The 25,944-nt window shown below is 42.5% G+C and overlaps 13 non-coding genes across 13 annotated transcripts; 7 read left to right on the top strand and 6 right to left on the bottom strand.

Annotated features, from left to right (window-relative positions):
- Positions 1–824: 824 nt before the first annotated feature.
- TRNAR-UCG (transfer RNA arginine (anticodon UCG)) lies at positions 825–897 on the bottom strand. The gene has a single exon. It is a non-coding gene; the product is annotated as a tRNA-Arg (tRNA).
- A 998-nt stretch (positions 898–1,895) lies between these two features.
- TRNAR-UCG (transfer RNA arginine (anticodon UCG)) lies at positions 1,896–1,968 on the bottom strand. The gene has a single exon. It is a non-coding gene; the product is annotated as a tRNA-Arg (tRNA).
- Positions 1,969–11,248: 9,280 nt separating this feature from the next.
- Positions 11,249–11,321, bottom strand: TRNAR-UCG (transfer RNA arginine (anticodon UCG)). The gene has a single exon. It is a non-coding gene; the product is annotated as a tRNA-Arg (tRNA).
- Positions 11,322–11,593: 272 nt separating this feature from the next.
- On the top strand, positions 11,594–11,703 carry TRNAL-CAA (transfer RNA leucine (anticodon CAA)). The gene is made up of 2 exons: positions 11,594–11,631; positions 11,658–11,703. It is a non-coding gene; the product is annotated as a tRNA-Leu (tRNA).
- A 961-nt stretch (positions 11,704–12,664) lies between these two features.
- Positions 12,665–12,774, top strand: TRNAL-CAA (transfer RNA leucine (anticodon CAA)). The gene is made up of 2 exons: positions 12,665–12,702; positions 12,729–12,774. It is a non-coding gene; the product is annotated as a tRNA-Leu (tRNA).
- Positions 12,775–13,390: 616 nt separating this feature from the next.
- On the bottom strand, positions 13,391–13,463 carry TRNAR-UCG (transfer RNA arginine (anticodon UCG)). The gene has a single exon. It is a non-coding gene; the product is annotated as a tRNA-Arg (tRNA).
- Positions 13,464–14,806: 1,343 nt separating this feature from the next.
- TRNAL-CAA (transfer RNA leucine (anticodon CAA)) lies at positions 14,807–14,916 on the top strand. The gene is made up of 2 exons: positions 14,807–14,844; positions 14,871–14,916. It is a non-coding gene; the product is annotated as a tRNA-Leu (tRNA).
- Positions 14,917–15,532: 616 nt separating this feature from the next.
- TRNAR-UCG (transfer RNA arginine (anticodon UCG)) lies at positions 15,533–15,605 on the bottom strand. Its single transcript has one exon. It is a non-coding gene; the product is annotated as a tRNA-Arg (tRNA).
- A 1,343-nt stretch (positions 15,606–16,948) lies between these two features.
- On the top strand, positions 16,949–17,058 carry TRNAL-CAA (transfer RNA leucine (anticodon CAA)). The gene is made up of 2 exons: positions 16,949–16,986; positions 17,013–17,058. It is a non-coding gene; the product is annotated as a tRNA-Leu (tRNA).
- Positions 17,059–18,019: 961 nt separating this feature from the next.
- On the top strand, positions 18,020–18,129 carry TRNAL-CAA (transfer RNA leucine (anticodon CAA)). Its single transcript has 2 exons — positions 18,020–18,057; positions 18,084–18,129. It is a non-coding gene; the product is annotated as a tRNA-Leu (tRNA).
- Positions 18,130–18,745: 616 nt separating this feature from the next.
- On the bottom strand, positions 18,746–18,818 carry TRNAR-UCG (transfer RNA arginine (anticodon UCG)). The gene has a single exon. It is a non-coding gene; the product is annotated as a tRNA-Arg (tRNA).
- A 272-nt stretch (positions 18,819–19,090) lies between these two features.
- TRNAL-CAA (transfer RNA leucine (anticodon CAA)) lies at positions 19,091–19,200 on the top strand. Its single transcript has 2 exons — positions 19,091–19,128; positions 19,155–19,200. It is a non-coding gene; the product is annotated as a tRNA-Leu (tRNA).
- A 961-nt stretch (positions 19,201–20,161) lies between these two features.
- TRNAL-CAA (transfer RNA leucine (anticodon CAA)) lies at positions 20,162–20,271 on the top strand. Its single transcript has 2 exons — positions 20,162–20,199; positions 20,226–20,271. It is a non-coding gene; the product is annotated as a tRNA-Leu (tRNA).
- The last annotated feature ends 5,673 nt before the right edge of the window (positions 20,272–25,944 follow it).

The raw sequence follows: 25,944 nt of genomic DNA, 5'->3' as shown, positions 1-25,944 counted from the left end.
AGAGTGTTCATATAGCTCCTTGACAATGGTAATAGATCAATAGAGTACCACGAGCTGATGATATTTCCAGAGGAAGCCAAAGTACCTCAATGTATCTTGTCAGGATGGCCGAGTGGTCTAAGGCGCCAGACTCAAGAGCTGTTTCTTCACATTGTGTGGGTGTTCTGGTCTCCAAATGGAGGCGTGGCTTCAAATCCCACTTCTGACAATCTGTTTACACATTTAGCTTGAACTACAATCACCACTCCCGCTGTATTTTCATGCTATCATGTCAACGACAAAAAAACATGAAAAAAAATCCAAAAACTTTGCACATCCTACATAAAGATCAAATTCTTGAGGAAAATCTGCTAGATCATGCTGTTAAATCTGTCATTTAAAGTGCAACTTTAGTCAGAAAAATAAGTCCTGCTACATCTCTTCCGGTTGTCCCATTTTGCATATATACTCATGTAAAACATTAAAAAATATGCTTCTATACACTTTGAAATCCAGTAATACGCTGTTTCAACCTGCTCTGCACATACTCAGTTGCTCTCCCATTTTAGGCATATTTAAGTTATGACACCAGCCATTTGATGATTTGATAGTTTGGTTGAGAACACAAGCAAATGGGACAGTTATCAATCCCGGGATTCCAGGCATGTAACTGTGTTTTGAAACCCTTAAATCAATTGGTTTACTTCCACTTTATGATTTACTTCTGTTTGGAGGCTCTGGGCTTCAGCAAATTGGAAGCCTCCAGCAAGAAGCACGTTGTTATGGCTAAAGCAAGAATTTACGAGTGAAGGTCACAGAAAGGAACTGGAAAGCAGCATAGAAAACGACCACGAAGGGACTCGAACCCTCAATCTTCTGATCCGAAGTCAGACGCCTTATCCATTAGGCCACGCGGTCTGCCACAAGGACATGATTCTGGTTTGTGGCACCCGGATCAACCAAACACTCGAAGATCACCTGGGACATCTTCTACTTTTTTTGCTCAAGGAGATTTGGTAGAAAGGATCTGAAATGTATGACTTGGTGCAAGGTCATGCTTTAAGAAGTGCATTTGCAAAAGGGCCTAGGTTCAGAGTGTTCATATAGCTCCTTGACAATGGTAATAGATCAATAGAGTACCACGAGTAGATGATATTTCCAGAGGAAGCCAAAGTACCTCAATGTATCTTGTCAGGAAGGCCGAGTGGTCTAAGGCGCCAGACTCAAGAGCTGTTTCTTCACATTGTGTGGGTGTTCTGGTCTCCAAATGGAGGCGTGGCTTCAAATCCCACTTCTGACAATCTGTTTACACATTTAGCTTGAACTACAATCACCACTCCCGCTGTATTTTCATGCTATCATGTCACCGACAAAAAAACATGAAAAAAAATCCAAAAACTTTGCACATCCTACATAAAGATCAAATTCTTGAGGAAAATCTGCTAGACCATGCTGTTAAATCTGTCATTTAAAGTGCAACTTTAGTCAGAAAAGTAAGTCCTGCTACATCTCTTCCGGTTGTCCCATTTTGCATATATACTCATGTAAAACATTAAAAAATATGCTTCTATACACTTTGAAATCCAGTAATACGCTGTTTCAACCTGCTCTGCACATACTCAGTTGCTCTCCCATTTTAGGCATATTTAAGTTATGACACCAGCCATTTGATGATTTGATAGTTTGGTTGAGAACACAAGCAAATGGGACAGTTATCAATCCCGGGATTCCAGGCATGTAACTGTGTTTTGAAACCCTTAAATCAATTGGTTTACTTCCACTTTATGATTTACTTCTGTTTGGAGGCTCTGGGCTTCAGCAAATTGGAAGCCTCCAGCAAGAAGCACGTTGTTATGGCTAAAGCAAGAATTTACGAGTGAAGGTCACAGAAAGGAACTGGAAAGCAGCATAGAAAACGACCACGAAGGGACTCGAACCCTCAATCTTCTGATCCGAAGTCAGACGCCTTATCCATTAGGCCACGCGGTCTGCCACAAGGACATGATTCTGGTTTGTGGCACCCGGATCAACCAAACACTCGAAGATCACCTGGGACATCTTCTACTTTTTTTGCTCAAGGAGATTTGGTAGAAAGGATCTGAAATGTATGACTTGGTGCAAGGTCATGCTTTAAGAAGTGCATTTGCAAAAGGGCCTAGGTTCAGAGTGTTCATATAGCTCCTTGACAATGGTAATAGATCAATAGAGTACCACGAGTAGATGATATTTCCAGAGGAAGCCAAAGTACCTCAATGTATCTTGTCAGGAAGGCCGAGTGGTCTAAGGCGCCAGACTCAAGAGCTGTTTCTTCACATTGTGTGGGTGTTCTGGTCTCCAAATGGAGGCGTGGCTTCAAATCCCACTTCTGACAATCTGTTTACACATTTAGCTTGAACTACAATCACCACTCCCGCTGTATTTTCATGCTATCATGTCACCGACAAAAAAACATGAAAAAAAATCCAAAAACTTTGCACATCCTACATAAAGATCAAATTCTTGAGGAAAATCTGCTAGACCATGCTGTTAAATCTGTCATTTAAAGTGCAACTTTAGTCAGAAAAGTAAGTCCTGCTACATCTCTTCCGGTTGTCCCATTTTGCATATATACTCATGTAAAACATTAAAAAATATGCTTCTATACACTTTGAAATCCAGTAATACGCTGTTTCAACCTGCTCTGCACATACTCAGTTGCTCTCCCATTTTAGGCATATTTAAGTTATGACACCAGCCATTTGATGATTTGATAGTTTGGTTGAGAACACAAGCAAATGGGACAGTTATCAATCCCGGGATTCCAGGCATGTAACTGTGTTTTGAAACCCTTAAATCAATTGGTTTACTTCCACTTTATGATTTACTTCTGTTTGGAGGCTCTGGGCTTCAGCAAATTGGAAGCCTCCAGCAAGAAGCACGTTGTTATGGGTAAAGCAAGAATTTACGAGTGAAGGCCACAGGAAGGAACTGGAAAGCAGCATAGAAAACGACCACGAAGGGACTCGAACCCTCAATCTTCTGATCCGAAGTCAGATGCCTTATCCATTAGGCCACGAGGTCTGCCACAAGGACATGATTCTGGTTTGTGGCGCCCGGATCAACCAAACACTCGAAGATCACCTGGGACATCTTCTACTTTTTTTGCTCAAGGAGATTTGGTAGAAAGGATCTGAAATGTATGACTTGGTGCAAGGTCATGCTTTAAGAAGTGCATTTGCAAAAGGGCCTAGGTTCAGAGTGTTCATACAGCTCCTTGACATTGGTAATAGATCAATAGAGTACCACGAGTAGATGATATTTCCAGAGGAAGCCAAAGTACCTCAATGTATCTTGTCAGGATGGCCGAGTGGTCTAAGGCGCCAGACTCAAGAGCTGTTTCTTCACATTGTGTGGGTGTTCTGGTCTCCAAATGGAGGCGTGGCTTCAAATCCCACTTCTGACAATATGTTTACACATTTAGCTTGAACTACAATCACCACTCCCGCTGTGTTTTCATGCTACCATGTCACCGACAAAAAAACATGAAAAAAAATCCAAAAACTTTGCACATCCTACATAAAGATCAAATTCTTGAGGCAAATCTGCTAGACCATGCTGTTAAATCTGTCATTTAACCAGTTGCCGACCGCCGCACGCCGATGTACGTCGGTAGAATGGCACGGGCAGGCATAAGGACATACATGTACGTCCCTTGCCTCCCGCGGGTCGGGGGCCCGATCGGGCCCCCGCCCGGTGCCGGCGGCGGTCGGTATTCGTTCGGGAGCGATCCCGGACGAGGGGACGGCCATTCATTCATGGCCACCCCCTCGCGATCGCTCCCGACGAATAGAAATCCCCGGTGACATCACTTCCTCTCCTGTAATGTAAACACAGGAGAGGAAGTGATGTATTCTCTCCTCCGTGTCGGTGTTTTTCGTTCCGACACGGAGGAGAGCGGATCAGTGAGTTGCACCAACACTCTACACACACAGTAGAACATGCCAGGCACACTCACACCCCCCCTTTACCCCCCGATCACCCCCCCAATTACCCCTGCCCCCCAGTCACAGTGACACCAATGTCATTTTTTTTTTTTTTTTTTTTGCATTGGTGTCATTTGTGACTGTAATAACTGTTAGGGCAGTTAGAGTTAGCCCCCTTTAGTTCTAATGTACCCCCCTAACCCCCCCAATAAAGGTTTAACCCCGTGATCACCCCCCGTCGCCAGTGTCACTAAGGCTGGGTTCACATTGCAGCGGTTTATGAGAACGAATGTGATTCGCACCGCACTGCAGTGCAAATCACATCCGATCTCTGTGCGATTCGAGTTCAGCCATTCGCCGCACCCGCCGCACCCGCCACACCCGCCGCACCCGCCGCAAATTCGCACGGGACCCTTTTTTTGGCCCGCAGCAGAATCGGATCGCATGGGTGTTCACACCATGCGATCCGAGTTTGCAGATCGCACTGCGATATGCGAACTGATCTGGGGGTGTCAGTAACATTTCACTGACACTCCCAGCAGTTCGCATAGGGCAGTGTGAACTGCCGCCGGGAGGCATGCGATGCGGGAACCCGCCGCGGATTCGCGGCGTTTCCGCATCGCTCCAGTGTGAACCCAGCCTAATAAGCGATCATTTTTCTGATCGCCGTATTAGTGTCACAGGTGACGCTAGTTAGGCAGGTAGGTATTTAGGTTCGCCGCAGCTTTTTATAGCGCCAGGGACCCCCATATACTACCGCATAAAGCCCCCTGATTGCCCCCTAGTTAACCCTTTCACCAGTGATCACCATATAACTGTTACAGGTGACGCTGGTTGGTTAGTTATTTTTTTATAGTTTCAGGGCACCCGCCATTTATTACCTAATAAAGGTTTAACCCCCTGATCACCCGGTGGGTGTCATTTGTGACTAATAACTGTTAGGGCAGTTAGGGTTAGCCCCCTTTAGTTCTAAGGTACCCCCCTAACCCCCCCAATAAAGGTTTAACCCCGTGATCACCCCCCCTCGCCAGTGTCACTAAGGCTGGGTTCACATTGCAGCGGTTTATGAGAACGGATGTGATTCGCACCGCACTGCAGTGCAAATCACATCCGATCTCTGTGCGATTCGAGTTCAGCCATTCGCCGCACCCGCCGCAAATTCGCACGGGACCCTTTTTTTGGCCCGCAGCAGAATCGGATCGCATGGGTGTTCACACCATGCGATCCGAGTTTGCAGATCGCACTGCGATATGCGAACTGATCTGGGGGTGTCAGTAACATTTCACTGACACTCCCAGCAGTTCGCATAGGGCAGTGTGAACTGCCGCCGGGAGGCATGCGATGCGGGAACCCGCCGCGCATTCGTGGCGTTCCCGCATCGCTCCAGTGTGAACCCAGCCTAATAAGCGATCGTTTTTCTGATCGCTGTATTAGTGTCACAGGTGACGCTAGTTAGGCAGGTAGGTATTTAGGTTCGCTGCAGCTTTTTATAGCGCCAGGGACCCCCATATACTACCGCATAAAGCCCCCTAATTGCCCCCTAGTTAACCCTTTCACCAGTGATCACCATATAACTGTTACAGGTGACGCTGGTTGGTTAGTTATTTTTTTATAGTTTCAGGGCACCCGCCATTTATTACCTAGTCTCACTAGTGTACCCCTAAATTTAGGGGTGTCTACTTTCCAAAATGGGGTCATTTGGGGGGGGTTTGTGCCATCTTGGCATTTTATGGCCTTCAAAACTGTAATAGGTAGTGAGAAGTGAACTCAAAAATTTACGCCCTTAGAAAGCCTGAAGGCGGTGCTTGGTTTTCGGGGCCCCGTACGCGGCTAGGCTCCCAAAAAGTCCCACATATGTGGTATCCCCGTACTCAGGAGAAGCAGCAGAATTTATTTTGGGGTGTCATTTCACATATGCCCATGGCATGCATGAGCAATATATCATTTAGTGACAACTTTGTTAAAAAAAAAAAAAAAAAAAAAAAGTTTGTAATTTTCCCCGCAACTTGTGGCAAAATATAAAATATTCCATGAACTCAACATGCCTCTCAGCAAATAGCTTGGGGTGTCTACTTTCTAAAATGGGGTCATTTGTGGGGGTTTTGTGCCATCTTGGCATTTTATGGCCTTCAAAACTGTAATAGGTAGTGAGAAGTGAACTCAAAAATTTACGCCCTTAGAAAGCCTGAAGGCGGTGCTTGGTTTTCGGGGCCCCGTACGCGGCTAGGCTCCCAAAAAGTCCCACATATGTGGTATCCCCATACTCAGGAGAAGCAGCAGAATTTATTTTGGGGTGTCATTTCACATACGCCCATAGCATGTGTGAGCAATATATCATTTAGTGACAACTTTGTGTAAAAAAAAAAAAAATTTTTTTTTTTTGTCATTATTCAATCGCTTGAGGCAAAAAAATAAAATATTCAATGGGCTCAACATGCCTCTTATCAATTTCCTTAGGGGGTCTACTTTCCAAAATGGGGTCATTTGGGGGGGTTTTGTACTGCCCTGCCATTTTAGCACCTCAAGAAATGAGATAGGCAGTCGTAAACTAAAAGCTGCGTAAATTCCAGAAAACGTACCTTAGTTTGTAGATGTGACAACTTTTACGCAAACCAATAAATATACAATTATTGACTTTTTTTTTACCAAAGACATGTGGCTGAATACATTTTGGCCTAAATGTATGACTAAAATTGAGTTTATTGGATTTTTCTAATAACAAAAAGTAGAAAATATCATTTTTTTTCAAAATTTGCGGTCTTTTTACGTTTATATCGCAAAAAATAAAAATCGCAGAGGCAATCAAATACCATCAAAAGAAAGCTCTATTTGTGGGAAGAAAAGGACGCAAATTTTGTTTGGGTACAACATTGCATGACCGCGCAATTACCAGTTAAAGCAGCGCAGTGCCAAAGTGTAAAAAGACCTCTGGTCATTTACCAGCAAAATGGTCCGGTCTGAAAGTGGTTAAAGTGCAACTTTAGTCAGAAAAGTAAGTCCTGCTACATCTCTTCCGGTTGTCCCATTTTGCATATATACTCATGGTAGTACTCGAACCCTCAATCTTCTGATCCAAAGTCAGACGCCTTATCCATTAGGCCACGCGGTCTGCCACGAGGACATGATTCTGGTTTGTGGCACCCGGATCAACCAAACACTCGAAGATCACCTGGGACATCTTCTACTTTTTTTGCTCAAGGAGATTGGGTAGAAAGGATCTGAAATGTATGACTTGGTGCAAGGTCATGCTTTAAGAAGTGCATTTGCAAAAGGGCCTAGGTTCAGAGTGTTCATATAGCTCCTTGACAATGGTAATAGATCAATAGAGTACCACGAGTAGATGAAGCCATAGCACCTCAATATATCTTGTCAGGATGGCCGAGTGGTCTAAGGCGCCAGACTCAGGAGCTGTTTCTTCACATTGTGTGGGTGTTCTGGTCTCCAAATGGAGGCGTGGGTTCAAATCCCACTTCTGACAATCTGTTTACACATTTAACTTGAACTACAATCACCACTCCCGCTGTGTTTTCATGCTACCATGTCACCGACAAAAAAACATGAAAAAAAATCCAAAAACTTTGCACATCCTACATAAAGATCAAATTCTTGAGGAAAATCTGCTAGACCATGCTGTTAAATCTGTCATTTAAAGTGCAACTTTAGTCAGAAAAGTAAGTCCTGCTACATCTCTTCCGGTTGTCCCATTTTGCATATATACTCATGTAAAACATTAAAAAATATGCTTCTATACACTTTGAAATCCAGTAATACGCTGTTTCAACCTGCTCTGCACATACTCAGTTGCTCTCCCATTTTAGGCATATTGAAGTTATGACACCAGCCATTTGATGATTTGATAGTTTGGTTGAGAACACAAGCAAATGGGACAGTTATCAATCCCGGGATTCCAGGCATGTAACTGTGTTTTGAAACCCTTAAATCAATTGGTTTACTTCCACTTTATGATTTACTTCTGTTTGGAGGCTCTGGGCTTCAGCAAATTGGAAGCCTCCAGCAAGAAGCACGTTGTTATGGCTAAAGCAAGAATTTACGAGTGAAGGTCACAGGAAGGAACTGGAAAGCAGCATAGAAAACGACCACGCAGGGACTCGAACCCTCAATCTTCTGATCTGAAGTCAGACGCCTTATCCATTAGGCCACGCGGTCTGCCACAAGGACATGATGCTGGTTTGTGGCGCCCGGATCAACCAAACACTCGAAGATCACCTGGGACATCTTCTACTTTTTTTGCTCAAGGAGATTTGGTAGAAAGGATCTGAAATGTATGACTTGGTGCAAGGTCATGCTTTAAGAAGTGCATTTGCAAAAGGGCCTAGGTTCAGAGTGTTCATACAGCTCCTTGACAATGGTAATAGATCAATAGAGTACCACGAGTAGATGATATTTCCAGAGGAAGCCATATCACCACAGTATATCTTCTCAGGATGGCCGAGTGGTCTAAGGCGCCAGACTCAAGAGCTGTTTCTTCACATTGTGTGGGTGTTCTGGTCTCCAAATGGAGGCGTGGGTTCAAATCCCTCTTCTGACAATCTGTTTACACATTTAGCTTGAACTACAATCACCACTCCCGCTGTGTTTTCATGCTACCATGTCACCGACAAAAAAACATGAAAAAAAATCCAAAAACTTTGCACATCCTACATAAAGATCAAATTCTTGAGGAAAATCTGCTAGACCATGCTGTTAAATCTGTCATTTAAAGTGCAACTTTAGTCACAAAAGTAAGTCCTGCTACATCTCTTCCGGTTGTCCCATTTTGCATATATACTCATGTAAAACATTAAAAAATATGCTTCTATACACTTTGAAATCCAGTAATACGCTGTTTCAACCTGCTCTGCACATTCTCAGTTGCTCTCCCATTTTAGGCATATTTAAGTTATGACACCAGCCATTTGATGATTTGATAGTTTGGTTGAGAACACAAGCAAATGGGACAGTTATCAATCCCGGGATTCCAGGCATGTAACTGTGTTTTGAAACCCTTAAATCAATTGGTTTACTTCCACTTTATGATTTACTTCTGTTTGGAGGCTCTGGGCTTCAGCAAATTGGAAGCCTCCAGCAAGAAGCACGTTGTTATGGCTAAAGCAAGAATTTACGAGTGAAGGTCACAGGAAGGAACTGGAAAGCAGCATAGAAAACGACCACGAAGGGACTCAAACCCTCAATCTTCTGATCCGAAGTCAGACGCCTTATCCATTAGGCCACGCGGTCTGCCACAAGGACATGATTCTGGTTTGTGGCGCCCGGATCAACCAAACACTCGAAGATCACCTGGGACATCTTCTACTTTTTTTGCTCAAGGAGATTTGGTAGAAAGGATCTGAAATGTATGACTTGGTGCAAGGTCATGCTTTAAGAAGTGCATTTGCAAAAGGGCCTAGGTTCAGAGTGTTCATACAGCTCCTTGACAATGGTAATAGATCAATAGAGTACCACGAGTAGATGATATTTCCAGAGGAAGCCAAAGCACTTCAATGTATCTTGTCAGGATGGCCGAGTGGTCTAAGGCACAAGACTCAAGAGCTGTTTCTTCACATTGTGTGGGTGTTCTGGTCTCCAAATGGAGGCGTGGGTTCAAATCCCACTTCTGACAATCTGTTTACACATTTAGCTTGAACTACAATCACCACTCCCGCTGTGTTTTCATGCTACCATGTCACCGACAAAAAAACATGAAAAAAAATCCAAAAACTTTGCACATCCTACATAAAGATCAAATTCTTGAGGAAAATCTGCTAGACCATGCTGTTAAATCTGTCATTTAAAGTGCAACTTTAGTCAGAAAAGTAAGTCCTGCTACATCTCTTCCGGTTGTCCCATTTTGCATATATACTCATGTAAAACATTAAAAAATATGCTTCTATACACTTTGAAATCCAGTAATACGCTGTTTCAACCTGCTCTGCACATTCTCAGTTGCTCTCCCATTTTAGGCATATTTAAGTTATGACACCAGCCATTTGATGATTTGATAGTTTGGTTGAGAACACAAGCAAATGGGACAGTTATCAATCCCGGGATTCCAGGCATGTAACTGTGTTTTGAAACCCTTAAATCAATTGGTTTACTTCCACTTTATGATTTACTTCTGTTTGGAGGCTCTGGGCTTCAGCAAATTGGAAGCCTCCAGCAAGAAGCACGTTGTTATGGGTAAAGCAAGAATTTACGAGTGAAGGTCAGAGGAAGGAACTGGAAAGCAGCATAGAAAACGACCACGAAGGGACTCAAACCCTCAATCTTCTGATCCGAAGTCAGACGCCTTATCCATTAGGCCACGCGGTCTGCCACAAGGACATGATTCTGGTTTGTGGCGCCCGGATCAACCAAACACTTGAAGATCACCTGGCACATCTTCTACTTTTTTTGCTCAAGGAGATTTGGTAGAAAGGATCTGAAATGTATGACTTGGTGCAAGGTCATGCTTTAAGAAGTGCATTTGCAAAAGGGCCTAGGTTCAGAGTGTTCATACAGCTCCTTGACAATGGTAATAGATCAATAGAGTACCACGAGTAGATGATATTTCCAGAGGAAGCCAAAGCACCTCAATGTATCTTGTCAGGATGGCCGAGTGGTCTAAGGCACAAGACTCAAGAGCTGTTTCTTCACATTGTGTGGGTGTTCTGGTCTCCAAATGGAGGCGTGGGTTCAAATCCCACTTCTGACAATCTGTTTACACATTTAGCTTGAACTACAATCACCACTCCTGCTGTGTTTTCATGCTACCATGTCACCGACAAAAAAACATGAAAAAAAATCCAAAAACTTTGCACATCCTACATAAAGATCAAATTCTTGAGGAAAATCTGCTAGACCATGCTGTTAAATCTGTCATTTAAAGTGCAACTTTAGTCAGAAAAGTAAGTCCTGCTACATCTCTTCCGGTTGTCCCATTTTGCATATATACTCATGTAAAACATTAAAAAATATGCTTCTATACACTTTGAAATCCAGTAATACGCTGTTTCAACCTGCTCTGCACATTCTCAGTTGCTCTCCCATTTTAGGCATATTTAAGTTATGACACCAGCCATTTGATGATTTGATAGTTTGGTTGAGAACACAAGCAAATGGGACAGTTATCAATCCCGGGATTCCAGGCATGTAACTGTGTTTTGAAACCCTTAAATCAATTGGTTTACTTCCACTTTATGATTTACTTCTGTTTGGAGGCTCTGGGCTTCAGCAAATTGGAAGCCTCCAGCAAGAAGCACGTTGTTATGGGTAAAGCAAGAATTTACGAGTGAAGGACACAGGAAGGAACTGGAAAGCAGCATAGAAAACGACCACGAAGGGACTCGAACCCTCAATCTTCTGATCCGAAGTCAGACGCCTTATCCATTAGGCCACGCGGTCTGCCACAAGGACATGATTCTGGTTTGTGGCGCCCGGATCAACCAAACACTCGAAGATCACCTGGGACATCTTCTACTTTTTTTGCTCAAGGAGATTTGGTAGAAAGGATCTGAAATGTATGACTTGGTGCAAGGTCATGCTTTAAGAAGTGCATTTGCAAAAGGGCCTAGGTTCAGAGTGTTCATACAGCTCCTTGACAATGGTAATAGATCAATAGAGTACCACGAGTAGATGATATTTCCAGAGGAAGCCAAAGCACCTCAATGTATCTTGTCAGGATGGCCGAGTGGTCTAAGGCGCCAGACTCAAGGGCTGTTTCTTCACATTGTGTGGGTGTTCTGGTCTCCTAATGGAGGCGTGGGTTCAAATCCCACTTCTGACAATCTGTTTACACATTTAGCTTGAACTACAATCACCACTCCCGCTGTGTTTTCATGCTACCATGTCACCGACAAAAAAACATGAAAAAAAATCCAAAAACTTTGCACATCCTACATAAAGATCAAATTCTTGAGGAAAATCTGCTAGACCATGCTGTTAAATCTGTCATTTAAAGTGCAACTTTAGTCAGAAAAGTAAGTCCTGCTACATCTCTTCCGGTTGTCCCATTTTGCATATATACTCATGTAAAACATTAAAAAATATGCTTCTATACACTTTGAAATCCAGTAATACGCTGTTTCAACCTGCTCTGCACATACTCAGTTGCTCTCCCATTTTAGGCATATTTAAGTTATGACACCAGCCATTTGATGATTTGATAGTTTGGTTGAGAACACAAGCAAATGGGACAGTTATCAATCCCGGGATTCCAGGCATGTAACTGTGTTTTGAAACCCTTAAATCAATTGGTTTACTTCCACTTTATGATTTACTTCTGTTTGGAGGCTCTGGGCTTCAGCAAATTGGAAGCCTCCAGCAAGAAGCACGTTGTTATGGGTAAAGCAAGAATTTACGAGTGAAGGTCACAGGAAGGAACTGGAAAGCAGCATAGAAAACGACCACGAAGGGACTCAAACCCTCAATCTTCTGATCCGAAGTCAGACGCCTTATCCATTAGGCCACGCGGTCTGCCACAAGGACATGATTCTGGTTTGTGGCGCCCGGATCAACCAAACACTCGAAGATCACCTGGGACATCTTCTACTTTTTTTGCTCAAGGAGATTTGGTAGAAAGGATCTGAAATGTATGACTTGGTGCAAGGTCATGCTTTAAGAAGTGCATTTGCAAAAGGGCCTAGGTTCAGAGTGTTCATACAGCTCCTTGACAATGGTAATAGATCAATAGAGTACCACGAGTAGATGATATTTCCAGAGGAAGCCAAAGCACCTCAATGTATCTTGTCAGGATGGCCGAGTGGTCTAAGGCGCCAGACTCAAGAGCTGTTTCTTCACATTGTGTGGGTGTTCTGGTCTCCAAATGGAGGCGTGGGTTCAAATCCCACTTCTGACAATCTGTTTACACATTTAGCTTGAACTACAATCACCACTCCCGCTGTGTTTTCATGCTACCATGTCACCGACAAAAAAACATGAAAAAAAATCCAAAAACTTTGCACATCCTACATAAAGATCAAATTCTTGAGGAAAATCTGCTAGACCATGCTGTTAAATCTGTCATTTAAAGTGCAACTTTAGTCAGAAAAGTAAGTCCTGCTACATCTCTTCCGGTTGTCCCATTTTGCATATATACTCATGTAAAACATTAAAAAATATGCTTCTATACACTTTGAAATCCAGTAATACGCTGTTTCAACCTGCTCTGCACATTCTCAGTTGCTCTCCCATTTTAGGCATATTTAAGTTATGACACCAGCCATTTGATGATTTGATAGTTTGGTTGAGAACACAAGCAAATGGGACAGTTATCAATCCCGGGATTCCAGGCATGTAACTGTGTTTTGAAACCCTTAAATCAATTGGTTTACTTCCACTTTATGATTTACTTCTGTTTGGAGGCTCTGGGCTTCAGCAAATTGGAAGCCTCCAGCAAGAAGCACGTTGTTATGGGTAAAGCAAGAATTTACGAGTGAAGGACACAGGAAGGAACTGGAAAGCAGCATAGAAAACGACCACGAAGGGACTCGAACCCTCAATCTTCTGATCCGAAGTCAGACGCCTTATCCATTAGGCCACGCGGTCTGCCACAAGGACATGATTCTGGTTTGTGGCGCCCGGATCAACCAAACACTCGAAGATCACCTGGGACATCTTCTACTTTTTTTGCTCAAGGAGATTTGGTAGAAAGGATCTGAAATGTATGACTTGGTGCAAGGTCATGCTTTAAGAAGTGCATTTGCAAAAGGGCCTAGGTTCAGAGTGTTCATACAGCTCCTTGACAATGGTAATAGATCAATAGAGTACCACGAGTAGATGATATTTCCAGAGGAAGCCAAAGCACCTCAATGTATCTTGTCAGGATGGCCGAGTGGTCTAAGGCACAAGACTCAAGAGCTGTTTCTTCACATTGTGTGGGTGTTCTGGTCTCCAAATGGAGGCGTGGGTTCAAATCCCACTTCTGACAATCTGTTTACACATTTAGCTTGAACTACAATCACCACTCCCGCTGTGTTTTCATGCTACCATGTCACCGACAAAAAAACATGAAAAAAAATCCAAAAACTTTGCACATCCTACATAAAGATCAAATTCTTGAGGAAAATCTGCTAGACCATGCTGTTAAATCTGTCATTTAAAGTGCAACTTTAGTCAGAAAAGTAAGTCCTGCTACATCTCTTCCGGTTGTCCCATTTTGCATATATACTCATGTAAAACATTAAAAAATATGCTTCTATACACTTTGAAATCCAGTAATACGCTGTTTCAACCTGCTCTGCACATTCTCAGTTGCTCTCCCATTTTAGGCATATTTAAGTTATGACACCAGCCATTTGATGATTTGATAGTTTGGTTGAGAACACAAGCAAATGGGACAGTTATCAATCCCGGGATTCCAGGCATGTAACTGTGTTTTGAAACCCTTAAATCAATTGGTTTACTTCCACTTTATGATTTACTTCTGTTTGGAGGCTCTGGGCTTCAGCAAATTGGAAGCCTCCAGCAAGAAGCACGTTGTTATGGGTAAAGCAAGAATTTACGAGTGAAGGTCACAGGAAGGAACTGGAAAGCAGCATAGAAAACGACCACGAAGGGACTCAAACCCTCAATCTTCTGATCCGAAGTCAGACGCCTTATCCATTAGGCCACGCGGTCTGCCACAAGGACATGATTCTGGTTTGTGGCGCCCGGATCAACCAAACACTCGAAGATCACCTGGGACATCTTCTACTTTTTTTGCTCAAGGAGATTTGGTAGAAAGGATCTGAAATGTATGACTTGGTGCAAGGTCATGCTTTAAGAAGTGCATTTGCAAAAGGGCCTAGGTTCAGAGTGTTCATACAGCTCCTTGACAATGGTAATAGATCAATAGAGTACCACGAGTAGATGATATTTCCAGAGGAAGCCAAAGCACCTCAATGTATCTTGTCAGGATGGCCGAGTGGTCTAAGGCGCCAGACTCAAGAGCTGTTTCTTCACATTGTGTGGGTGTTCTGGTCTCCAAATGGAGGCGTGGGTTCAAATCCCACTTCTGACAATCTGTTTACACATTTAGCTTGAACTACAATCACCACTCCCGCTGTGTTTTCATGCTACCATGTCACCGACAAAAAAACATGAAAAAAAATCCAAAAACTTTGCACATCCTACATAAAGATCAAATTCTTGAGGAAAATCTGCTAGACCATGCTGTTAAATCTGTCATTTAAAGTGCAACTTTAGTCAGAAAAGTAAGTCCTGCTACATCTCTTCCGGTTGTCCCATTTTGCATATATACTCATGTAAAACATTAAAAAATATGCTTCTATACACTTTGAAATCCAGTAATACGCTGTTTCAACCTGCTCTGCACATTCTCAGTTGCTCTCCCATTTTAGGCATATTTAAGTTATGACACCAGCCATTTGATGATTTGATAGTTTGGTTGAGAACACAAGCAAATGGGACAGTTATCAATCCCGGGATTCCAGGCATGTAACTGTGTTTTGAAACCCTTAAATCAATTGGTTTACTTCCACTTTATGATTTACTTCTGTTTGGAGGCTCTGGGCTTCAGCAAATTGGAAGCCTCCAGCAAGAAGCACGTTGTTATGGGTAAAGCAAGAATTTACGAGTGAAGGACACAGGAAGGAACTGGAAAGCAGCATAGAAAACGACCACGAAGGGACTCGAACCCTCAATCTTCTGATCCGAAGTCAGACGCCTTATCCATTAGGCCACGCGGTCTGCCACAAGGACATGATTCTGGTTTGTGGCGCCCGGATCAACCAAACACTCGAAGATCACCTGGGACATCTTCTACTTTTTTTGCTCAAGGAGATTTGGTAGAAAGGATCTGAAATGTATGACTTGGTGCAAGGTCATGCTTTAAGAAGTGCATTTGCAAAAGGGCCTAGGTTCAGAGTGTTCATACAGCTCCTTGACAATGGTAATAGATCAATAGAGTACCACGAGTAGATGATATTTCCAGAGGAAGCCAAAGCACCTCAATGTATCTTGTCAGGATGGCCGAGTGGTCTAAGGCACAAGACTCAAGAGCTGTTTCTTCACATTGTGTGGGTGTTCTGGTCTCCAAATGGAGGCGTGGGTTCAAATCCCACTTCTGACAATCTGTTTACACATTTAGCTTGAACTACAATCACCACTCCCGCTGTGTTTTCATGCTACCATGTCACCGACAAAAAAACATGAAAAAAAATCCAAAAACTTTGCACATCCTACATAAAGATCAAATTCTTGAGGAAAATCTGCTAGACCATGCTGTTAAATCTGTCATTTAAAGTGCAACTTTAGTCAGAAAAGTAAGTCCTGCTACATCTCTTCCGGTTGTCCCATTTTGCATATATACTCATGTAAAACATTAAAAAATATGCTTCTATACACTTTGAAATCCAGTAATACGCTGTTTCAACCTGCTCTGCACATTCTCAGTTGCTCTCCCATTTTAGGCATATTTAAGTTATGACACCAGCCATTTGATGATTTGATAGTTTGGTTGAGAACACAAGCAAATGGGACAGTTATCAATCCCGGGATTCCAGGCATGTAACTGTGTTTTGAAACCCTTAAATCAATTGGTTTACTTCCACTTTATGATTTACTTCTGTTTGGAGGCTCTGGGCTTCAGCAAATTGGAAGCCTCCAGCAAGAAGCACGTTGTTATGGGTAAAGCAAGAATTTACGAGTGAAGGTCACAGGAAGGAACTGGAAAGCAGCATAGAAAACGACCACGAAGGGACTCAAACCCTCAATCTTCTGATCCGAAGTCAGACGCCTTATCCATTAGGCCACGCGGTCTGCCACAAGGACATGATTCTGGTTTGTGGCGCCCGGATCAACCAAACACTCGAAGATCACCTGGGACATCTTCTACTTTTTTTGCTCAAGGAGATTTGGTAGAAAGGATCTGAAATGTATGACTTGGTGCAAGGTCATGCTTTAAGAAGTGCATTTGCAAAAGGGCCTAGGTTCAGAGTGTTCATACAGCTCCTTGACAATGGTAATAGATCAATAGAGTACCACGAGTAGATGATATTTCCAGAGGAAGCCAAAGCACCTCAATGTATCTTGTCAGGATGGCCGAGTGGTCTAAGGCGCCAGACTCAAGGGCTGTTTCTTCACATTGTGTGGGTGTTCTGGTCTCCTAATGGAGGCGTGGGTTCAAATCCCACTTCTGACAATCTGTTTACACATTTAGCTTGAACTACAATCACCACTCCCGCTGTGTTTTCATGCTACCATGTCACCGACAAAAAAACATGAAAAAAAATCCAAAAACTTTGCACATCCTACATAAAGATCAAATTCTTGAGGAAAATCTGCTAGACCATGCTGTTAAATCTGTCATTTAAAGTGCAACTTTAGTCAGAAAAGTAAGTCCTGCTACATCTCTTCCGGTTGTCCCATTTTGCATATATACTCATGTAAAACATTAAAAAATATGCTTCTATACACTTTGAAATCCAGTAATACGCTGTTTCAACCTGCTCTGCACATACTCAGTTGCTCTCCCATTTTAGGCATATTTAAGTTATGACACCAGCCATTTGATGATTTGATAGTTTGGTTGAGAACACAAGCAAATGGGACAGTTATCAATCCCGGGATTCCAGGCATGTAACTGTGTTTTGAAACCCTTAAATCAATTGGTTTACTTCCACTTTATGATTTACTTCTGTTTGGAGGCTCTGGGCTTCAGCAAATTGGAAGCCTCCAGCAAGAAGCACGTTGTTATGGGTAAAGCAAGAATTTACGAGTGAAGGTCACAGGAAGGAACTGGAAAGCAGCATAGAAAACGACCACGAAGGGACTCAAACCCTCAATCTTCTGATCCGAAGTCAGACGCCTTATCCATTAGGCCACGCGGTCTGCCACAAGGACATGATTCTGGTTTGTGGCGCCCGGATCAACCAAACACTCGAAGATCACCTGGGACATCTTCTACTTTTTTTGCTCAAGGAGATTTGGTAGAAAGGATCTGAAATGTATGACTTGGTGCAAGGTCATGCTTTAAGAAGTGCATTTGCAAAAGGGCCTAGGTTCAGAGTGTTCATACAGCTCCTTGACAATGGTAATAGATCAATAGAGTACCACGAGTAGATGATATTTCCAGAGGAAGCCAAAGCACCTCAATGTATCTTGTCAGGATGGCCGAGTGGTCTAAGGCGCCAGACTCAAGAGCTGTTTCTTCACATTGTGTGGGTGTTCTGGTCTCCAAATGGAGGCGTGGGTTCAAATCCCACTTCTGACAATCTGTTTACACATTTAGCTTGAACTACAATCACCACTCCCGCTGTGTTTTCATGCTACCATGTCACCGACAAAAAAACATGAAAAAAAATCCAAAAACTTTGCACATCCTACATAAAGATCAAATTCTTGAGGAAAATCTGCTAGACCATGCTGTTAAATCTGTCATTTAAAGTGCAACTTTAGTCAGAAAAGTAAGTCCTGCTACATCTCTTCCGGTTGTCCCATTTTGCATATATACTCATGTAAAACATTAAAAAATATGCTTCTATACACTTTGAAATCCAGTAATACGCTGTTTCAACCTGCTCTGCACATACTCAGTTGCTCTCCCATTTTAGGCATATTTAAGTTATGACACCAGCCATTTGATGATTTGATAGTTTGGTTGAGAACACAAGCAAATGGGACAGTTATCAATCCCGGGATTCCAGGCATGTAACTGTGTTTTGAAACCCTTAAATCAATTGGTTTACTTCCACTTTATGATTTACTTCTGTTTGGAGGCTCTGGGCTTCAGCAAATTGGAAGCCTCCAGCAAGAAGCACGTTGTTATGGCTAAAGCAAGAATTTACGAGTGAAGGTCACAGGAAGGAACTGGAAAGCAGCATAGAAAACGACCACGAAGGGACTCGAACCCTCAATCTTCTGATCCGAAGTCAGACGCCTTATCCATTAGGCCACGCGGTCTGCCACAAGGACATGATTCTGGTTTGTGGCGCCCGGATCAACCAAACACTCGAAGATCACCTGGGACATCTTCTACTTTTTTTGCTCAAGGAGATTTGGTAGAAAGGATCTGAAATGTATGACTTGGTGCAAGGTCATGCTTTAAGAAGTGCATTTGCAAAAGGGCCTAGGTTCAGAGTGTTCATACAGCTCCTTGACAATGGTAATAGATCAATAGAGTACCACGAGTAGATGATATTTCCAGAGGAAGCCATAGCACCTCAATATATCTTGTCAGGATGGCCGAGTGGTCTAAGGCGCCAGACTCAAGAGCTGTTTCTTCACATTGTGTGGGTGTTCTGGTCTCCAAATGGAGGCGTGGGTTCAAATCCCACTTCTGACAATCTGTTTACACATTTAGCTTGAACTACAATCACCACTCCCGCTGTGTTTTCATGCTACCATGTCACCGACAAAAAAACATGAAAAAAAATCCCAAAACTTTGCACATCCTACATAAAGATCAAATTCTTGAGGAAAATCTGCTAGACCATGCTGTTAAATGTGTCATTTAAAGTGCAACTTTAGTCAGAAAAGTAAGTCCTGCTACATCTCTTCCGGTTGTCCCATTTTGCATATATACTCATGTAAAACATTAAAAAATATGCTTCTATACACTTTGAAATCCAGTAATACGCTGTTTCAACCTGCTCTGCACATACTCAGTTGCTCTCCCATTTTAGGCATATTTAAGTTATGACACCAGCCATTTGATGATTTGATAGTTTGGTTGAGAACACAAGCAAATGGGACAGTTATCAATCCCGGGATTCCAGGCATGTAACTGTGTTTTGAAACCCTTAAATCAATTGGTTTACTTCCACTTTATGATTTACTTCTGTTTGGAGGCTCTGGACTTCAGCAAATTGGAAGCCTCCAGCAAGAAGCACGTTGTTATGGCTAAAGCAAGAATTTACGAGTGAAGGTCACAGGAAGGAAGTGGAAAGCAGCATAGAAAACAACCACGAAGGGACTTGAACCCTCAATCTTCTGATCCGAAGTCAGACGCCTTATCCATTAGGCCACGCGGTCTGCCACAAGGACATGGTTCTGGTTTGTGGCGCCCGGATCAACCAAACACTCGAAGATCACCTGGGACATCTTCTACTTTTTTTGCTCAAGGAGATTTGGTAGAAAGGATCTGAAATGTATGACTTGGTGCAAGGTCATGCTTTAAGAAGTGCATTTGCAAAAGGGCCTAGGTTCAGAGTGTTCATACAGCTCCTTGACAATGGTAATAGATCAATAGAGTACCACGAGTAGATGATATTTCCAGAGGAAGCCAAAGTACCTCAACGTATTTTGTCAGGATGGCCGAGTGGTCTAAGGCGCCAGACTCAAGAGCTGTTTCTTCACATTGTGTGGGTGTTCTGGTCTCCAAATGGAGGCGTGGGTTCAAATCCCACTTCTGACAATCTGTTTACACATTTAGCTTGAACTACAATCACCACTCCCGCTGTGTTTTCATGCTACCATGTCACCGACAAAAAAACATGAAAAAAAATCCCAAAACTTTGCACATCCTACATAAAGATCAAATTCTTGAGGAAAATCTGCTAGACCATGCTGTTAAATCTGTCATTTAAAGTGCAACTTTAGTCAGAAAAGTAAGTCCTGCTACATCTCTTCCGGTTGTCCCATTTTGCATATATACTCATTTAAAACATTAAAAAATATGGTTCTATACACTTTGAAATCCAGTAATACGCTGTTTCAACCTGCTCTGCACATACTCAGTTGCTCTCCCATTTTAGGCATATTTAAGTTATGACACCAGCCATTTGATGATTTGATAGTTTGGTTGAGAACACAAGCAAATGGGACAGTTATCAATCCCGGGATTCCAGGCATGTAACTGTGTTTTGAAACCCTTAAATCAATTGGTTTACTTCCACTTTATGATTTACTTCTCTTTGGAGGCTCTGGGCTTCAGCAAATTGGAAGCCTCCAGCAAGAAGCACGTTGTTATGGGTAAAGCAAGAATTTACGAGTGAAGGTCACAGGAAGGAACAGGAAAGCAGCATAGAAAACAACCACGAAGGGACTCGAACCCTCAATCTTCTGATCTGAAGTCAGACGACTTATCCATTAGGCCACGCGGTCTACCACAAGGACATGGTTCTGGTTTGTGGTGCCCGGATCAACCAAACACTCGAAGATCACCTGGGACATCTTCTACTTTTTTTGCTCAAGGAGATTTGGTAGAAAGGATCTGAAATGTATGACTTGGTGCAAGGTCATGCTTTAAGAAGTGCATTTGCAAAAGGGCCTAGGTTCAGAGTGTTCATACAGCTCCTTGACAATGGTAATAGATCAATAGAGTACCACGAGTAGATAATATTTCCAGAGGAAGCCATAGCACCTCAATATATCTTGTCAGGATGGCTGAGTGGTCTAAGGCGCCAGACTCAAGAGCTGTTTCTTCACATTGTGTGGGTGTTCTGGTCTCCAAATGGAGGCGTGGGTTCAAATCCCACTTCTGACAATCTGTTTACACATTTAGCTTGAACTACAATCACCACTCCCACTGTGTTTTCATGCTACCATGTCACCGACAAAAAAACATGAAAAAAAATCCAAAAACTTTGCACATCCTACATAAAGATCAAATTCTTGAGGAAAATCTGCTAGACCATGCTGTTAAATCTGTCATTTAAAGTGCAACTTTAGTCAGAAAAGTAAGTCCTGCTACATCTCTTCCGGTTGTCCCATTTTGCATATATACTCATGTAAAACATTAAAAAATATGCTTCTATACACTTTGAAATCCAGTAAAACGCTGTTTCAACCTGCTCTGCACATACTCAGTTGCTCTCCCATTTTAGGCATATTTAAGTTATGACACCAGCCATTTGATGATTTGATAGTTTGGTTGAGAACACAAGCAAATGGGACAGTTATCAATCCCGGGATTCCAGGCATGTAACTGTGTTTTGAAACCCTTAAATCAATTGGTTTACTTCCACTTTATGATTTACTTCTGTTTGGAGGCTCTGGGCTTCAGCAAATTGGAAGCCTCCAGCAAGAAGCACGTTGTTATGGGTAAAGCAAGAATTTACGAGTGAAGGTCACGGGAAGGAAGTGGAAAGCAGCATAGAAAACAACCACGAAGGGACTCGAACCCTCAATCTTCAGATCCAAAGTCAGACGCCTTATCCATTAGGCCACGCGGTCTGCCACAAGGACATGGTTCTGGTTTGTGGCGCCCGGATCAACCAAACACTCGAAGATCACCTGGGACATCTTCTACTTTTTTTGCTCAAGGAGATTTGGTAGAAAGGATCTGAAATGTATGACTTGGTGCAAGGTCATGCTTTAAGAAGTGCATTTGCAAAAGGGCCTAGGTTCAGAGTGTTCATACAGCTCCTTGACAATGGTAATAGATCAATAGAGTACCACGAGTAGATAATATTTCCAGAGGAAGCCATAGCACCTCAATATATCTTGTCAGGATGGCTGAGTGGTCTAAGGCGCCAGACTCAAGAGCTGTTTCTTCACATTGTGTGGGTGTTCTGGTCTCCAAATGGAGGCGTGGGTTCAAATCCCACTTCTGACAATCTGTTTACACATTTAGCTTGAACTACAATCACCACACCCACTGTGTTTTCATGCTACCATGTCACCGACAAAAAAACATGAAAAAAAATCCAAAAACTTTGCACATCCTACATAAAGATCAAATTCTTGAGGAAAATCTGCTAGACCATGCTGTTAAATCTGTCATTTAAAGTGCAACTTTAGTCAGAAAAGTAAGTCCTGCTACATCTCTTCCGGTTGTCCCATTTTGCATATATACTCATGTAAAACATTAAAAAATATGCTTCTATACACTTTGAAATCCAGTAAAACGCTGTTTCAACCTGCTCTGCACATACTCAGTTGCTCTCCCATTTTAGGCATATTTAAGTTATGACACCAGCCATTTGATGATTTGATAGTTTGGTTGAGAACACAAGCAAATGGGACAGTTATCAATCCCGGGATTCCAGGCATGTAACTGTGTTTTGAAACCCTTAAATCAATTGGTTTACTTCCACTTTATGATTTACTTCTGTTTGGAGGCTCTGGGCTTCAGCAAATTGGAAGCCTCCAGCAAGAAGCACGTTGTTATGGGTAAAGCAAGAATTTACGAGTGAAGGTCACGGGAAGGAAGTGGAAAGCAGCATAGAAAACAACCACGAAGGGACTCGAACCCTCAATCTTCTGATCCGAAGTCAGACGCCTTATCCATTAGGCCACGCGGTCTGCCACAAGGACATGATTCTGGTTTGTGGCGCCCGGATCAACCAAACACTCGAAGATCACCTGGGACATCTTCTACTTTTTTTGCTCAAGGAGATTTGGTAGAAAGGATCTGAAATGTATGACTTGGTGCAAGGTCATGCTTTAAGAAGTGCATTTGCAAAAGGGCCTAGGTTCAGAGTGTTCATACAGCTCCTTGACAATGGTAATAGATCAATAGAGTACTACGAGTAGATGATATTTCCAGAGGAAGCCATAGCACCTCAATATATCTTGTTAGGATGGCCGAGTGGTCTAAGGCGCCAGACTCAAGAGCTGTTTCTTCACATTGTGTGTGTGTTCTGGTCTCCAAATGGAGGCGTGGGTTCAAATCCCACTTCTGACAATCTGTTTACACATTTAGCTTGAACTACAATCACCACTCCCGCTGTGTTTTCATGCTACCATGTCACCGACAAAAAAACATGAAAAAAAATCCAAAAACTTTGCACATCCTACATAAAGATCAAATTCTTGAGGAAAATCTGCTAGACCATGCTGTTAAATCTCTCATTTAAAGTGCAACTTTAGTCAGAAAAGTAAGTCCTGCTACATCTCTTCCGGTTGTCCCATTTTGCATATATACTCATGTAAAACATTAAAAAATATGTTTCTATACACTTTGAAATCCAGTAATACGCTGTTTCAACCTGCTCTGCACATACTCAGTTGCTCTCCCATTTTAGGCATATTTAAGTTATGACACCAGCCATTTGATGATTTGATAGTTTGGTTGAGAACACAAGCAAATGGGACAGTTATCAATCCCGGGATTCCAGGCATGTAACTGTGTTTTGAAACCCTTAAATCAATTGGTTTACTTCCACTTTATGATTTACTTCTGTTTGGAGGCTCTGGGCTTCAGCAAATTGGAAGCCTCCAGCAAGAAGCACGTTGTTATGGGTAAAGCAAGAATTTACGAGTGAAGGTCACAGGAAGGAACAGGAAAGCAGCATAGAAAACAACCACGAAGGGACTCGAACCCTCAATCTTCTGATCTGAAGTCAGACGACTTATCCATTAGGCCACGCGGTCTACCACAAGGACATGGTTCTGGTTTGTGGTGCCCGGATCAACCAAACACTCGAAGATCACCTGGGACATCTTCTACTTTTTTTGCTCAAGGAGATTTGGTAGAAAGGATCTGAAATGTATGACTTGGTGCAAGGTCATGCTTTAAGAAGTGCATTTGCAAAAGGGCCTAGGTTCAGAGTGTTCATACAGCTCCTTGACAATGGTAATAGATCAATAGAGTACCACGAGTAGATAATATTTCCAGAGGAAGCCATAGCACCTCAATATATCTTGTCAGGATGGCTGAGTGGTCTAAGGCGCCAGACTCAAGAGCTGTTTCTTCACATTGTGTGGGTGTTCTGGTCTCCAAATGGAGGCGTGGGTTCAAATCCCACTTCTGACAATCTGTTTACACATTTAGCTTGAACTACAATCACCACTCCCACTGTGTTTTCATGCTACCATGTCACCGACAAAAAAACATGAAAAAAAATCCAAAAACTTTGCACATCCTACATAAAGATCAAATTCTTGAGGAAAATCTGCTAGACCATGCTGTTAAATCTGTCATTTAAAGTGCAACTTTAGTCAGAAAAGTAAGTCCTGCTACATCTCTTCCGGTTGTCCCATTTTGCATATATACTCATGTAAAACATTAAAAAATATGCTTCTATACACTTTGAAATCCAGTAAAACGCTGTTTCAACCTGCTCTGCACATACTCAGTTGCTCTCCCATTTTAGGCATATTTAAGTTATGACACCAGCCATTTGATGATTTGATAGTTTGGTTGAGAACACAAGCAAATGGGACAGTTATCAATCCCGGGATTCCAGGCATGTAACTGTGTTTTGAAACCCTTAAATCAATTGGTTTACTTCCACTTTATGATTTACTTCTGTTTGGAGGCTCTGGGCTTCAGCAAATTGGAAGCCTCCAGCAAGAAGCACGTTGTTATGGGTAAAGCAAGAATTTACGAGTGAAGGTCACGGGAAGGAAGTGGAAAGCAGCATAGAAAACAACCACGAAGGGACTCGAACCCTCAATCTTCAGATCCAAAGTCAGACGCCTTATCCATTAGGCCACGCGGTCTGCCACAAGGACATGGTTCTGGTTTGTGGCGCCCGGATCAACCAAACACTCGAAGATCACCTGGGACATCTTCTACTTTTTTTGCTCAAGGAGATTTGGTAGAAAGGATCTGAAATGTATGACTTGGTGCAAGGTCATGCTTTAAGAAGTGCATTTGCAAAAGGGCCTAGGTTCAGAGTGTTCATACAGCTCCTTGACAATGGTAATAGATCAATAGAGTACCACGAGTAGATAATATTTCCAGAGGAAGCCATAGCACCTCAATATATCTTGTCAGGATGGCTGAGTGGTCTAAGGCGCCAGACTCAAGAGCTGTTTCTTCACATTGTGTGGGTGTTCTGGTCTCCAAATGGAGGCGTGGGTTCAAATCCCACTTCTGACAATCTGTTTACACATTTAGCTTGAACTACAATCACCACTCCCACTGTGTTTTCATGCTACCATGTCACCGACAAAAAAACATGAAAAAAAATCCAAAAACTTTGCACATCCTACATAAAGATCAAATTCTTGAGGAAAATCTGCTAGACCATGCTGTTAAATCTGTCATTTAAAGTGCAACTTTAGTCAGAAAAGTAAGTCCTGCTACATCTCTTCCGGTTGTCCCATTTTGCATATATACTCATGTAAAACATTAAAAAATATGCTTCTATACACTTTGAAATCCAGTAAAACGCTGTTTCAACCTGCTCTGCACATA

This window comes from Lithobates pipiens, unplaced genomic scaffold (assembly GCF_037356315.1).
Source record: "Lithobates pipiens isolate NorthernLeopardFrog02 unplaced genomic scaffold, aLitPip1_a1.2 Scaffold_1, whole genome shotgun sequence".
Classification (NCBI taxonomy): Eukaryota; Metazoa; Chordata; class Amphibia; order Anura; family Ranidae; genus Lithobates; species Lithobates pipiens.
This window is presented reverse-complemented; position numbering and strand designations above follow the sequence as displayed.